Here is a 15660-nt window from a genome sequence, read left to right as displayed (position 1 = left end):
CCGGGGGCCGCCACCCGATTGGGCCTCGCCGGGGAGGAGGCGGGGCCGGGACCGAGCCCGACCCCTCGGGGGCCCCCGCGCAGGCCCGACCCCGCCCCAGCGCGCAGCCCGCGCTGCCATTGGCGCCGCGCGCAGCCCGGCTGAACTGCCGGGGAGAGGCGAGGGAGACGCGCACCGGCCCGCGAGCGGGGGCCGGAGCTGGGGGCTTAGGGCAGCAGGTAGCGAGGCCGAGCCCCTCTCTCCAGGACGCCCTATTCAAGCCAGGGTGTCAGTTGCTGACGAATCAGCTTAATCCCCCCCAAAGTGAGCCAACTCCCGCGCCCTTGGCGTTTGCTGGGCGGAAGCTCCTTCGCCTTAACCAAGCGCGGGTTCCGTGTTCCTGAACTGAGACCACGGGCACGTCGGCTCTTTTCAGGTGCGCTCTCAGATACTCCTGTCCCCTCCACGGGTTGCGTAGACTGTCCGGAGTCAAGAGCCGAACTCTCTCCTCTGCTTCTCCCCAGAAGGTCAAGCGGCTAATCCTCGAAGTCATCCGGCATAGCCAGAGTCTGTTTTTTCCCCCCGTCCGAAATGGCAATTGTAACAGCCACAGGGCTCCCAGGAGACGTGGGTGCAATAACGTAAGTAAAAAGGCTCCGAGCACAGCCTGCGCTCAGTGGTTGTAGTTGATGGCTTATCACGATCCAGATGAGTCTTCGTGCAGCCTGGACTGAATGAGCGAGCTCAGCCCCCACCCTGGCAAACAGGTCCATGTTTGTCTGTTTACACGCACAAGACCATACTGATTGGTTCTGTCATCAGCGACTAAACTCTCCTCACCCATGTTCTTGAAATGGGACACCAGCCCGGGCTGGGTTTTATTTAGAAAAATCTGACCCCAGCCCCCACTGTCCCGGTCACACCATCTCACTCCGAACGTTAGCAACCACGTTCTGCCCTGTGTCCCCAGCTCTCCCCTAACATTGCCTCAACAGTCAACATTGCCAGATGGGGCTGGGCCAGGAAAGCGACCTTGAATTACCGACTTTAGTGCTTCTTCTCCCTGTCCCAGCCAGACAGAGCTACTGCTTTGGCCCTGAGATCCAGCAGACTGGGTCCAAGGGGAGGTTGCTTTTGGACCCCCTCAAAGTCTGAGGTCTCAGTCAGAGGCCTGATCTTGGGCCAGCGTGTCCCAGAATGACTCCTAATCCCTTTCACTCCGTTCCCAATTCTCTTGCTCAAAACACCATCAAAGACCTTGGAGGCCTCTGGTATTTGGATTTATGCCATCCTGGTCTTACCAGGCACCTGGGCCTCAGTGTCCATACCTGTCAACGGGGAGAATGGACCCCCTGAGAATCCTTCTGGCCCAAACAATGAGATTCAGTTAATGTATGTCAACCACCCAGACTACCGCTTCTGAAAAGGTCAGGAAGAATTTGCTGCCTGTCCCCAGGGGCTCATCTGTTCCTTTACGTGGTAGACCGGGGTGTCCGAGGCCCCAGTGAGAGGCGGCACGGAAGCCTCGGTGTGTTCCAGAGTCCAGCCCTCACCTGCATAGGGATCAGGGTGGGGGCACATGTGTTTTTCGCAAACACAGTAGCAGCCCAGGGCAGTTGAGGCAAAGTCTCGAGATCAAACTGCTTCTTACTCCCTGCCTCCCAGGGCCCCAGCTCCATGCCAGCCTTCCCCATACAGTGCCCGTTTGGCGAGGCAGCTGGTGGCAACTCCTTTGGCTCAGAGAGGTTAGGACACTTACTCAAAGTCACAGAGCCAGGAAGTCGCAGAACTCTGGTTCCTACCCACGTATGTGGCTCACAGTCTAGTGCTCTTTTAAGAAAAAAGGAGAAAACAGAATCCCTATTAACTACACTTGCTTGGAATTCTTTTTTTTTTTTTTTTTTAACCTTTATTTATTTTTGAGACAGAGAGAGACAGAGCACGAATGGGGGAGGGGCAGAGAGAGAGGGAGACACAGGATCTGAAACAGGCTCCAGGCTCTGAGCCGTCAGCACAGAGCCTGACGCGGGGCTTGAACTCACAAACCGCGAGATCATGACCTCAGCCGAAGCCGGACGCTTAACCGACTGAGCCACCCAGGCGCCCCTACACTTGCTTGGAATTCCTGGTGGTCATAACTCCTGGCCCTGACAGCCACTTCATAGAAAAATAGTGTTTAAAGGAAAAATGCTCAGATCCTCCAGTTTGGGGTCAGCAGAAGTGAAACTCCACCCTTCCATGTTTTTTGAAAAATTTTTTTAAACTGTATTTTAGAGAGGGGTGGGCAGAGGGAGAAAGAGAATCCCAAGAAGGCTCCACGTTTAGCATGGAGCCCAACTTGAGACTCAATCCCAAGACCCTGGGATCATGATCCGAGCGGAAATCAGGAGTTAGATGCTCAACTGACTGAGCCACCCAGGCACCCCATACCCTTCCATATTTTTAATCAAACTGCAATTAGTTATTGAGACTAGGTCATATGCAAGTTTCCTGTGGGGGGCACAAAAATGCTCATCACTCAATCCCTTTGGGAGCCAGACACACATGTGTGCAATCACCACAAACCAGGCACAAGAGGCAAGTGTCCCAAGAAGAGCTTAGATGACAGTGAGGCATCTCTCAAAGCCAAAACTATTTCTGATGAGGGAGGGCCTGGTGAGCGTAGGGTCAGAGCATCCAGCAAGCTGGCCCTTAAGGATATTTAAGATCTGGGAACACCTGGGTGGCTCAGTCGGTTAAGCGTCTGACTTCCGCTCAGGTCACGATCTCACAGTCCGTGAGTTCGAGCCCCGCGTCGGGCTCTGTGCTGACAGCTCAGAGCCTGGAGCCCGCTTCGGATTCTGTGTCTCCCTCTCTCTGCCCCTTTCCCACTCATGCTCTGTCTCTCTCTCTGTCAAAAATAAATAAAACATTAAAAAAAATTTTTTTTAATAAAAAAAGATATTTAAGATCTGGGAGAAGGCTGGACAAGAAGGCTGGGAGAGGTGAGGGGCTTGTACTTCACCCAGGTGGACACCCCAGGGCATTAGTTTCCTGGTATGTTTGCAGGCGGGGTGTAAAGTCTGACAATAGCCGTGAGGGGGTGTTGGGGGATAGAGGATCAGGACTGGGCAAGGGAGGCCAAGAGTCCCTGAACCGGGCGCAGGCCTGACATAGCATCCTGGCAGGACCCTTAAGACTCCAGAGACCGGGTAGAGATAGAATCAGCAGAAATTGCAGCTGGCAGGACTTGGGCAGGGAGAAGAGTCAGAGTGACTCAGACTTCCATCCCTGGGTCCCTGGGGCTAGAAGAATAGGAATGCCATTATTAGAAATCCGAAAAGAGGAGAAGGCAGGGTAAGTGTATGTGTGGGGGGGGAGGGGAGGGTGTTGATAGCAGAGCTGTTTATGGTCATTTCTAAACTGATTTCCCTGCCAGCAGTCTGTTCCCGCCCCTTCCCAGTCACCTGACCACTGCTCCCACCACGCCACCCTGAAGCACAGCCCCGAGAGCTTTACCCCACAGCCAGATACCTGCACTAGCTCCCCACGCCTGATACAGTAGAGTCTGAATTAGCTTATAACATTTCCTGGCCTTTACTTTCCTCACCGTCTTTCTCTTCTACTGTTTCCTCTCCCCAAGCACCCTAAATTTAGCCGTTCCCCCAAACAGTCCCTGACTCTGTGCACTGCCCCTTCCTCCCATCAGGTAGACTCTTTGCACTCCCGGGTGGCCAAGCCCACCTTTTCAAGCCTGCACGGGGGGCAGGGGGCACACAGCATTCGTTTCCACCTAAGTCATCATGCAGGGTAGACAACTCCCCAGACCCCCTCCCGATGAAAGAGCACGCTATGCTACTCTGGTTTTAACTTTGTAAAACAAACCTATGGATAATAACAGGCAGGGTCCAGACACAAATTTGGAAGATGTCAGAATACTATTTAATACTTTTTTAAGTTTATTTATTTATTTATTTTGAGAAGCGGGGGGGCAGAGAGAAGAGAGAGAGAGAGAATCCCAAGCAGACTCCACACCCTCAGCGCAGAGCCCAACATGGGGCTCGAACTCACAAACGGTGAGATCATGACCTGAGCTGAAGTCAGGAGTCAGGTGCTTAGCCAATGGAGCCACCCACGCACCCCAGAATACTACTTACCTTTATGAAATATTCTCTCAGGTTGCTTCAGTTAATCCCTAAGAAAACTGGAGATCCAAAAGATGGGGCAAGGAGAAATGATTAAAAAGGCATTAAAACGGAACCGGAGGCATCATTCCTGGAGGGTAAAGGTTTCTGCCTGTTTGCGGAAGTCGACTGGCTCATTGCCTGGGCAAGCCACTCAAGTTCCCAGCCTCAATTTCTTCATCTGCCAATGGGGATAATAACAGCACCCACTCCTAGTAGTTATGAGGATTAAAGAAATTTGTGCAGATTGAATGCTTAAAATGGTGCCTGACGCACAGGCAAGAAACCTGTTGGCGGTCTTGACATTCACCTGAATAAAATGTAAAGGTTGTATTGGCTTTATTCAGCATTTCATGAACTGGGCAGAGTCCTGTCTAGCAGGTAGAAAGGAGCTCCAAAGACCTGTACAAAATGAAAGGCTTTTGGAGCGCCCGGATGGCTCAGTCAGTTGGTCATCCAACTCTCAGTTTCAGCTCAGGTCACGATCCCAGGATTGTGGGATTGAGCCCAGTGCCAGGCTCTCTCTCTCCCTCTCTTTCTGCCCCTCTCCCCCACTTTCTCTCTCCAAAATATAGTAATAATATAATATAATATAATATAATATAATATAATATAATAACAATGGATTTTATAGGGGGCGCCTGGGGGGCTTAGTCATTTAAGCACCGACTTTGGCTCAGGTCATGAACTCACGGTTCATGAGTTTGAACCCCGTGTCAGGCTCTGTGCTGACAGCTCAGAGCCTGGAGCCTGCTTTAGATTCTGTGTTTCCCTCTCTGTCTGTTCCTCCCCTGCTCACACTCTGGCTCGTGCTCTCTCTCTCTCCCTCTCTCTCTCTCAAAAATAAATAAAGATTTAAAAAAAAAAAGTAAAAAACAAATAAATAAAATGGCTTTAATAGGCAGAAGGGAGCAGGACAAGGAAGTTGCTAGCAAAGAGTGGATTATTTCCAGACAAGGTTACCTTCCTATGGAGGACACAAGGGGTCTATCAGGTGGATTACCTTACTAGTGCTGAACAGGTAATTCCAGATTGACTGGTTAAAGTTCACATCCCTGGGAGACGCTGAAACAGCCATTAAGTTAGGTATTAAGTCTTGGTTTACTGACACCGGACTTAGCACAAGTAAGTCCATTTTTGGCATTTGGGGGGCCTGTTGTCTTTTTTCTTTTCTTTCCTTTTTTTTTTTTTTTTTTTTTTTTGAGAGAGAGAGAGCACAAGTGGGGGAGAAGGAGAGAGAGAGAGAGAGAGAGAGAGAGAGAGAGAATCTTAAGCAGGCTGCACACTCAGCCTGGAGCCACACACGGCTCCATCCCAGGATCCTGGGATTATGACCTGAACCAAAATCAAGAGTCAGACATTCAACCAACTGAGCCACATGGGTGCCCCTGTTGTCTCTCTCTCTCTCTTTTTTTTTTTAACAGTGGTGTTGTTCATATTGTCCATTCATTCATCCACATCCGTTCATTCACATGAATGAGCTCCTGTGACATGACAGTTGTGACCCAGGGATAGAAAAGAGGGCACATTCCAATTCCTGAAGGAACCTCAGCTCACTGGGGGTGTCAGGGAAATGGATGTATAAAGAGGTCGTTTCAAAATACAGTGGATGTGGTTGGAGGGAGTGTTAGCTAGTATAATCTCTTTGGAGGGCAGTTGGGTGGCACACATCCTTTTATAAAACGGGCATACCCTTTCATCCAGAAATTTCACTTTGAGTGACTGGATACCATAGAAATACTCACCGTAAGATGCTCACGGGTATAAGAGGAAGGTTTTCACTGCAGCACTGTTTATAGTCTCTTGGGGCACCAAGGTGGCTGGGTTAAGTGTCCAACTCTTGATTTTGGCTCGGGTCACGATCTCACGTGGGATCGAACCCTGCGTAGGGCACCTCACTGAGCACAGAACCTGCTTAGGATTCTCTCTCCCTCTCTCTCTCTGCTCCCCCCCGCCAAGATTAAGTAAAATAAACTTTAAAAAAATGAAGTAGATCTTTTTTTTTTTTAATTTTTTTTAACGTTTTTATTTATTTTTGAGACAGAGAGAGACAGAGCATGAATGGGGAGGGGCAGAGAGAGAGGGAGACACAGAATCGGAAGCAGGCTCCAGACTCCGAGCCATCAGCCCAGAGCCCGACGCGGGGCTCGAACTCACGGACTGCGAGATCGTGACCTGAGCCGAAGTCGGACGCTTAACCGACTGAGCCACCCAGGCTCCCCTGAAGTAGATCTTTAATTTGCTGATTTTTTATTTATTATTATTTATTTTTTTATTGCTGTATTACAATACATTAAGTGGAAATAGAAAGTTGCAGAGAAATATCCCATTGTCATATACATACATATGTATGAAAAATACATATATGTGACAATTTGAAGGTTCCTAAACCAGAGAGAGCATGGGGGGAAGGGGATTAGGGGAGACTCTCAATGTCTACTGTATACAATTCTGGGTGGTTTGAATATTACGCAACAAGCATCTATTTTATAACCAGAAAAAGAACAATCAAGATACATACTTTTTTCATTTCTAAAACAAACTGCCACAGTAACGTGGGTGCTCTACAGTGTCCCAAGTCCTGGCACGACTCACTCTGGCTGTGTCCTTCAATATTGAGGCTTTTCCTCTGGCTTCCTTTCCACCCTTGAGGGGAAGTGAAGGGTTAATGAGCCTGGGGGAGGGGAAGAGGGAGTGAGGTCAGGAAAGAAGGGTGAGGGGCTCTCAGGCAATCCCCACCAAGGGCAGCTGGCCACTCCCCAGTGCTGAAAGCAGCCACCTGCTAGAGCAGAGCGAGTGAGCAGGGAAGGGAAGAGTTGGGGGGGGGGGGGGGAAAGGAAGTGGGAAGGGTGGGGGGTGGAGCTGCCCTGTTCCTGGGAGCAAGGAGCACGAAAGATAAGAACTTCATGTAAAGTCCGGTGGAGAGGAGAGGAGGATGTGGTTCGGTTTTCAAAGTGTGGCCCTCAGACCCAGAAGGGGGAAGGATGGGGTTATCCTGGAGGGCAAAACTGTTACCATAACGATACTGAGAAGTTACTTTGTCAGTGTTAATGTTTGCGCACCTGGGGAAAACTGCTGGCAGTTTACCAGGAATCAGACACAGGCACCAAACTCTGGTAGCAGTGATTTGATTGCACACCGCATGCATTCTTTGGGTTTAAGAGACAGTATGAAGGTATCCTTAATAAAGCAGTAAAAATTAATAACTATATGAAATATTTACTCATGGGTATACCTCTTTCAAATGGCCTAGATAATAAAAGTGGGAAGTGCGTAGAAAGGGCTGCTGGTGGAGACCCAGGTAAGATGGTTGTCTTCTGGAAAGGCATTTAAAGGCTTATTTGAGTTGCCTTTTTCATAGAACACCATTTTTTAAAAATATTTATTTATTTTTGAAAGGAGGAAGGGGCAAAGGGAGAGAGGGAGAGAGAGAATGCCAAGCAAGCTCCACAATGTCAGCACAGAGCCCCATATGGGACTCAATCTCACGAAGCATGAGATTATGACCTGAGCCAAAATCGAAAGTCGGAAGCTTAACTGACTGAGCCACCCAGGCGCCCCCATAGATCACGAACTCACGGACCGCGAGATCATGACCTGAGCCTAAGTCGGCCGCCTAACCGACTAAGCCACCCAGGCGCCCCTAGATCACTATTTTAACTGGAAAGAACAACTGATAGAGAAACTATAGTTTTTCAGACTTGAATATCTGGCAGATATTATCTCAAAAATGAATGAAATTAGTCATTTCAAGGAAGTAATGGACAGTATTTGTTGTCAATGATAACATATGAGCTTTTTTTTTTTTTTTGTAATATTTATTTTTGAGAGAGAGACAGAGCGTTAGCAGGGGAGGAGCAGAGAGAGAGGGAGACACAGAATCCGAAGCAGGCTCCAGGCTCCGAGCTGTCAGCACAGAGCCCAATGTGGGGCTCGAACCCACAACCAGCGAGATCATGACCTGAGCTGAAGTGGGGTGCTCAACTAACTGAGCCACCCAGGTGCCCAACATTTAAGCTTTCAAGGGAAACTAAAATTTTGTAAAACTTGTACATATCCCCTGAACTTGAGAGCTTCCCAGTTGTTAAGGATGTTGCTAATGAGATTGGTGGCATTCCCAAATGTGATTTTTTTTCATATTGTGTAGTGAAATATATCAGTTTTTAGAAGATTTGCATAACTCAGCAATCCAGTATTTTCCAGGTGACCAGTACTGATGTTAAAATGTTATGCATGGGTTAAAAAATCTGTCCAAGAATAAATTTGAGGGGCACCTAGGTGGTTCAGTCAGTTAAGCGCCCGACTCTTGGTTTCTGCTCAGGTCATGATCTCACGGTTCGTGAGTTCCAGCCCCGCATCGGGCTCCACTCTGATAGCGCAGAGCGTGCTGGGGATTGTCCCTCTCCCTGTCTCTCTGCGCCTCCCCTGCTTGCTCTTTTTCTCTCTCTCAAAATTAATAAATAAGCTTAAAAATCTTTTTTAAATGAATGCATTTGAATGTAACAGATACGAATGTAACAGAGTAGGAGAGGCACATTGACGTTGTTCTGGAGTCCACGTTACAGTTAACCTTTAAGAAACTATCACTTGTACGTTTTGTTATAATAAAAGAATCCCCAGGTGGGGTCTCACCCAGTCTCAGGAACCAGGAAACACAGGAAACCAAGGCTGGGCAGTGGAGCGCCCAGATACACAAAGCAGAAAGGCCACCCGGGCCTTTCTGGATCAAGGAGCCGGGTTGGCCGTGCAAGTTGGGGTGACCCTGATGCTTGCCATACCCACCCCCGGGGAAGGACCGTGGCGCAGGCCTAGCACAGAGGTGAGTCCCAGGATGACCCAGGGTGGCCTCACCGCCCAAGAGCCCGGCCGCTGGGTCCGTCTGGAGCCGCCACGCCAGCTCCGCGTCCTTTACTGGAAAGCTGACAAATGCGTGCGTGACCCAGAACGAGAAGGGATCCAATAAGGGAAACTACTCTTGGATGCACGTGGTAACCATACGCAAAGATAAACTGGAAGAAACAAAGAAAAGGTGAAGGCACGTGGTAAGGAGCCGTTGGGCTTGGATGTGAGGTTCGCCGCCCCCCTGCTGTCAGTGGATACTTTGATGTAAAAGGTAAAGAGGACGAGGAGATCCAGGCTTTCATAGAAAAGGACGACATTCCAATAACTCCTCCTGCAGGAATCTGTCACTGCCTCACACCGGATGAAAACAAGCCTGTGACAGTCACGAGGCTCTTGGTGGGAGGACCGGTGTGGACTCTATACAACCGGCCAGTTGACTGTTTTTCACGCTCAAGGACAGTACATAAAATTTTTGGCACAGACAACATAGCGGTGCTTCTGGGAACACTTCTTAAAAAGATCCTAAACCTGATAACTGGGCAGAAAATCTATCATTTTCTCTCTGCTTTCACGTCACAGCCTTGAAGCTAGGTTATCTTTCCTCTGCAAGATTATTTGATCAGAATGTGTTCTGGGGCACCTGGATGGCTCAGGCCACTTCAACTCAGGTCGTGATCTCACAGTTCATGAGCTCGAGCCCTACATCTGGCTCTGTGCTGACGGCTCAGAGCCTGGAGCCTGCTTCAAATTCTGTGTCTCCCTCTCTCTGCCCCTCCCCTGCTTGCGTTCTCTCTCTCTCTCTCTCTCTCTCTCTCAAGAATAAATAAACATTAAAAAAAAACAAAACATGTTTTAATGAAAGAAGCTATAAAGCTAATTTTTGACACAGAAGCAACTGTGCAAATTTGGAAAATCGCAATCCTTTTTCTCTAACCCAGTCAAGATCAGTGGTTGAGACATGCATTCAACTTTAACTCAGGTGAAAGTCTTATGTCCTGAAATGTAACTTCTTAGATGTTCTGTTCATGATTCTTCAACTCTAAGCCAGATGTATCCCTCACTGCCTTGCCTGTCTTATAAGAAAGTTGTGGTATAGAAATATTTTTGGTCTTTGTCCCCAGTCCCTGGCACAGAACTCCTAAACCCCTTGGAATTTGCTGAGTGACAGGAGTGTCCTTCATTATTTATAAACTGGGACAGAATCTCCTTTGCTCAGGACCTTCTGGACCTCACTCTAATGTACCTCTTCATCTGACTGTCCATCGGAATCCTTTAGATATCCCGTATAATAAGTCGATACATGTGAATCGATATTTCCCTGAGATTTGTGGGCTATTCCAGCAGATGATGGGACCCGAGGAGAGGGTCCTGGGAACCCCCAACTTATAGCCGATTGGTCCAAAGTGCAAGTGTCCCAGATCTGCAGCTGGCATCAGTCTGACGGGAAGGAGCCCTTCCCCTGTGGGATCTGATGCTGTCTCCAGGCAGGTGGTGTCAGAATTGAGTTAAATTGTAGGACATTCAGTCCTGCGAGGATTGGAGAATTGCTTGTGTGAAAACCAACTAGAAAGGTGTACTAGTAGATACCATAACTAACTAGGTATAGCACACTTTTTTTTTCTCCCCAAATTGTACCTTCCGGTATGGAGCGGCATAGAGGCACGCTCTCAGCTGCTGATGCCTCTTGCTGCTTTCTTGTTCAATATCAAGGACCTGCAATTGACTTATAAAAAAAAAAAAAAAAGCCACCTGTGTCTGGTCTCCTTCCTGGTGCAGGGAAACCTGGGGAGCCTCAGACGGCATGCTGGCTCCTCTGACCTGTGTGTGCATGGCCCTGCTGTCTCATCTGTTAATTTTTTCAAACTCATTCTTTTGCTTTCTTCCACTCTATTGTCTGCTTTTAGTATTGCGGATCCTTAAAAATTTAATAGCTGGGGGGCACCCGGGTGGCTCAGTCGGTTGAGCGTCCGACTTCGGCTCAGGTCATGATCTCTCAGCTCCATGAGTTCGAGCCCCGCATCAGACTCTGTGCTGACAGCTGAGAGCCTGGAGCCTGCTTCAGATTCTGTGTCTCCCTCTCTCTCTGCCCCAACCCACTCACATTCTGTCTCTGCCTCTCTCAAAAATAAATAAACATTAAAAAAATTAAACAGTTGGGGGATAAGTCACTGGAATCTACTCCTGAAATCATTGTTGCACTATATGCTAACTAACTAGGATGTAAATTTTAAAATAAATAAAATTAATTTTTAAAAAATTAAAAATTAAATTAAAAATTAAACATTTGGGGTGCCTGGCTGGCTCAGTCGGAAGAGCATGTGATTCTTGATCTCTCGGTCATGAGTTCAAGCCCCGTGTTGGGTGCAGTTTACTTAAAAAAATAAAATGATTTTTTAAAAATAAAGTAAGCTTAAAAAATAAAAATTAAGTGGTCTTTGATAATCAGAGGGGAGAGAATATCTGCAATATTCGAAAAGCTGTTAAAATCCTCCTTCGTGGCGTGCCTGGGTGGCTCAGTCGGTTAAGCAGGCAACTTCTGCTCAGGATATAATCTCAGGTTCATTATAATCTCAGGGCCCTGCATAGGGCTCTGTGCTGACAGCTCAGAGCCTGGAGCCTCCTTTGGATTCTGTGTCTCCTTCTCTCTCTGCCCCTCCCCTGCTGGTGCTCTTTCTCTCCAAAATAAGTAAACATTAAAAAAAAATTTTTTTTTTAATCCTCCTTCATTTTCCTTTTTCCAAATATAAATCTGTGTGTGGCCGGATCGCCTTCATATTCCTCAGGCAAAACAACATGTACAACAGACTGAATGCAGAAGCAGAGATGAGAGTCCAGCTGTTTCCATCAAGTCAGCCAGGAAGAGATTTGCAAAAATGAAAACAAACAACCCTCCCACTAAGTTGTTTTTTTTTTTGGGGGGGGGGGGAGGGGAATGTAGTGTTTTGTTGTTTTTTTTTTAGGGAGAGAGCATGAGCAGGGGAGAGGGGGAGAGGAAGAGAGAGAGAGAGAATCTCAGGCAGACTCTATGCCCAGTGTGCAGAGTCCGACACAGGGCTCAATCCCACGACCCTGAGATTATGACCTGAGCTGAAATCCAGAGTCAGACACCCAACTGGCAGCCACCCAGGTGCCCCTGAATAAATAAACCTAAAAAAAAAAAAAAAAAAAAAAAAAAAAAAATCTGCTTTAACTTTTAACTCAGTAAATGTAGTTTTGTATAACTCCTATAAACAAAGCTTTTTGGAGTCCTCAACAACTCCCAAGAGTGTACAGGGGTCCTAAATCCCAGAAGTTTGAGAATTATGCTAGAGGAAAGCACTAGTGAGTCAACAAAAACGGGCACCACATCATCATACACAAAAAATTTAACATTGATGCAATAATGCTATGTAACAGGTAGCCCATATTCATTGTTCCAAGTTGTCTCAATTTCGTGACATTTAGGGAGCCAGTCAGGGATCCAGAATCCAATAAAGATCATGCCTTGCTGTGGTTGTCATGCCTCATTAGTTTTCTCTAACCCAAAGCACTACCCTGTCCTTTTGTGTGTGGATGGGTGGGAGGTGTTTATAACCTTGCTATTTTTGAAAAAGCCATGTCAGCTGTTTGGTAGAATATCCTAACAGTTACATTGTTTCTTTTGTCTGGTGGTTTCCTTATCGCTGGATTCAAGTTAAACACCTTTAACAGGAATTTTACATAAATTGTGTCACTCCCAATGCACCCCATCAGGAAGCCCGATGTTCATGCGTCCTATTTTAGTTATGACTAACTCTATGTTTGAGAATTTTTTGATTATGATTTTATATATTTACTTTAATATTTGAGTTTTTGAAGTTTATTTATTTTGAGAGGAAGATCATTGGGGGAGGGGCAGAGAGAGAGCCCCAAGCAGGTTCCACACCGTCAGCGCAGAGCCCAATGTGGGGCTCGAACTCACAAACCGTGAGATCATGACCCTAGCTGAAGTTGGACGCTTAACTAACTGAGCCACCCAGGTGCCCCTTCAGATTTTATTTTTGAGAGAGAGAGTGAGAAGGGGAGAGGCAGAGAGAGAATCCCAAGCAGGCTCCACACTCAGTGCAAAGCCGGACATGGGGCTCGAACTGATGAACCGTGAGATCATGACCTAAGCTGAAATCAAGAGTTGGACGCTTAACCGACTGAGCCACCCAGGTACCCCTAAAAATTAAATTCTTTTTTTTTTAAGTTTATTATTTATTTTTGAGAGAGAGACAGAGCATGAGCATGAGCATGAGCAAGGGAGGGGCAGAGAGAGAGGGAGACACACAGAATCCGAAGCAGGCTCCAGGCTCTGAGCTGTCAGCACAGAGCCTGATGTGGGGCTTGAACTCATGAACTGTGAGATCATGAACTGAGCCATAGTCGGACGCTCAACCGACTGAGCCACCCAGACGCCCCTAGAAATTAAATTCTTAACTTGACTTTACAAAGTTTAAAACTGATAATTTTTCTTTCTGGGTCTTACAAATACGAGAAACTTCTATGATTTCTCTCCAATTTCTTCTCTGCTATATTCCATGTTGTTATTCCATAGTATTTTAATTCCAGTGAGTTTTCTAAGTTCCCTCATGTTTTTCCAGTAGATTCGTCAGCATGTTTTGCCAGTTTCTTAGCTCGGGGTAGTGTCTTGTATTCCATCATTGGACAGGCATCATTGAACGAGTCTTTCAACAAAGGTCTGTGAGTAATTAATATCCTCTGTCCAACTCTCTCTCTATCCGCCCTCCTTTTTTTTTTTTTTTTTTTAACTTTTTACCGGAGCATAATATATGTATTCACATACGCAGAAAAGTACACAAGCTACTGATGTATAACTTATGAATGTTCCCCCAGTCACTGCCCAGCTCAGGAAACATAACATCACCAGCACCCCCAAAAACCCTCCTCATGCACCTCCTGGCACAGTTTTTCCCAACTTCTCCCAAAGTAACTGCCATCCTAAATCCTACTAAAATGGACTGGTTTTTGCCTATTTTTGTTTTGATGGAAATGGAATCAGACGCACGTATTCTGCTGTGTCTTACTTCTCAACGTTGCGTCTGTGAAACTCATCCATGCTTTTGCATAAAATAGTTATAATTTATTCTGTTGCTGTCTGACACTCCATTTTACGAATCTGCCACAATTTATGGATCTATTCTACTGGGTTTTTTTTTTTAATTTTTTTAATGTTTATTTATTTTTCACAGAGAGAGAGAGAGACAGAGCATGAGTGGGGGAGGGGCAGAGAGAGAGGGAGACACAGAGTCCGAAGCAGGCTCCAGGCTCTGAGCTGTCCGCACAGAGCCCGACACGGGGCTCGAACCCACAAACCGTGAGATCATGACCTGAGTCAAAATCAGGAGTTGACATTTAACAGCCTGAGTCACCCAGGCGCCCCTTGTGGTGGTTGTACATTTCATTTCCCTGGAAACTGAGGGGACTGCGCTCCTTTTCATATGCTTAATATTCATTTGATTATTCTCTTTTATGAAGTGCCTGTCTCAAGTCTTGTGCATTTTTTTTTCCACTGGATTCTGCCTGTTTGTGACTTGTAGGAGTTTGATATATATTCTGGTATGAGTTCCCTTTTTTGTTTCTTTTTGTTTTTTTTTTTTTTTTAATTTTTTTTTTCAACGTTTATTTATTTTTGGGACAGAGAGAGACAGAGCATGACCGGGGGAGGGGCAGAGAGAGAGGGAGACACAGAATCGGAAACAGGCTCCAGGCTCCGAGCCATCAGCCCAGAGCCCGACGCGGGGCTCGAACTCACGGACCGCGAGATCGTGACCTGGCTGAAGTCGGACGCTTAACCGACTGCGCCACCCAGGCGCCCCTGAGTTCCCTTTTTTGGATACATACACTGTAAAAGTTTTCTCCTATTCAGTGGCTTTACTTTAATATTTATTTATTTATTTATTTACTTACTTACTTATTTACTTATTTATTTATTTATTAACAGGCTTCATGCCCAGTGTGGAGTCCAGTTTGAGGCTTGAACTCTGGAACCTGAGATCAAAACCTGAGCTGAGATCAAGATACGGATGCTTAACTGAGTGAGCCACCCACATGCCCCAGGGGCTTACCTTCTTATTTTCTTAATACATCTTTTGATGCACAAAAATTCCTTAATTTTAATGTAGTCCAATTTACTGGCCTTTTATGGGTATGCTTTGTTTCCTGTTTCATTAGTCTTTTCTTACCCCAAGACTATGAAGATATTCTCCTAGAGTATCTTCTAGAAGCTTTATTGTTTCACCTTTCGCATGAATATCTATAATTCACCTGGAATTGGTTTTTGATGCACCCTATTTCAGATGTTAAGAGGTGAAAAGCAACACGTATCCAAAACTGATAAAATACAGTAATGTGTTCACCTCCATTTTTTAACCAAATCCTTTATGGGCGCTTTTCTCTGTGATTAAGTATTCTTCTATAAGAGGATTGTTTTTAAGTTTATTTATTTCTTTTGAGGGGCAGGGAGAGAAGGAGAGATTGAATCCCAGTCAGGCTGTGCACCATCGGCACAGAGACCAATGTGGGGCTCAGTCCCATAAACCGTGAGATCATGACCTAAGCCAAAATCAAGAATCAGACACTAAACTGACCAGCCACCCGGGAGCCCCTATAAGAGTTTGCTATGTGTGTGTGTGTGTGTTGGTTTGTGGGTTTT

General features: G+C 46.6%; 1 long non-coding RNA gene across 1 annotated transcript; it reads left to right on the top strand.

The window, feature by feature from the left end:
• The first annotated feature begins 70 nt into the window (after window positions 1-70).
• LOC123584465 lies at window positions 71-14997 on the top strand. Its single transcript, XR_006705447.1, has 3 exons — window positions 71-415; window positions 504-620; window positions 14950-14997. It is a non-coding gene; the product is annotated as an uncharacterized LOC123584465 (long non-coding RNA).
• Window positions 14998-15660: the final 663 nt, after the last annotated feature.

Source organism: Leopardus geoffroyi, chromosome B3 (assembly GCF_018350155.1).
Source record: "Leopardus geoffroyi isolate Oge1 chromosome B3, O.geoffroyi_Oge1_pat1.0, whole genome shotgun sequence".
Taxonomy (NCBI): Eukaryota; Metazoa; Chordata; class Mammalia; order Carnivora; family Felidae; genus Leopardus; species Leopardus geoffroyi.
Note: the sequence above shows the minus strand (reverse complement) of the source record. Positions and strands in the feature narration are given on the sequence as shown.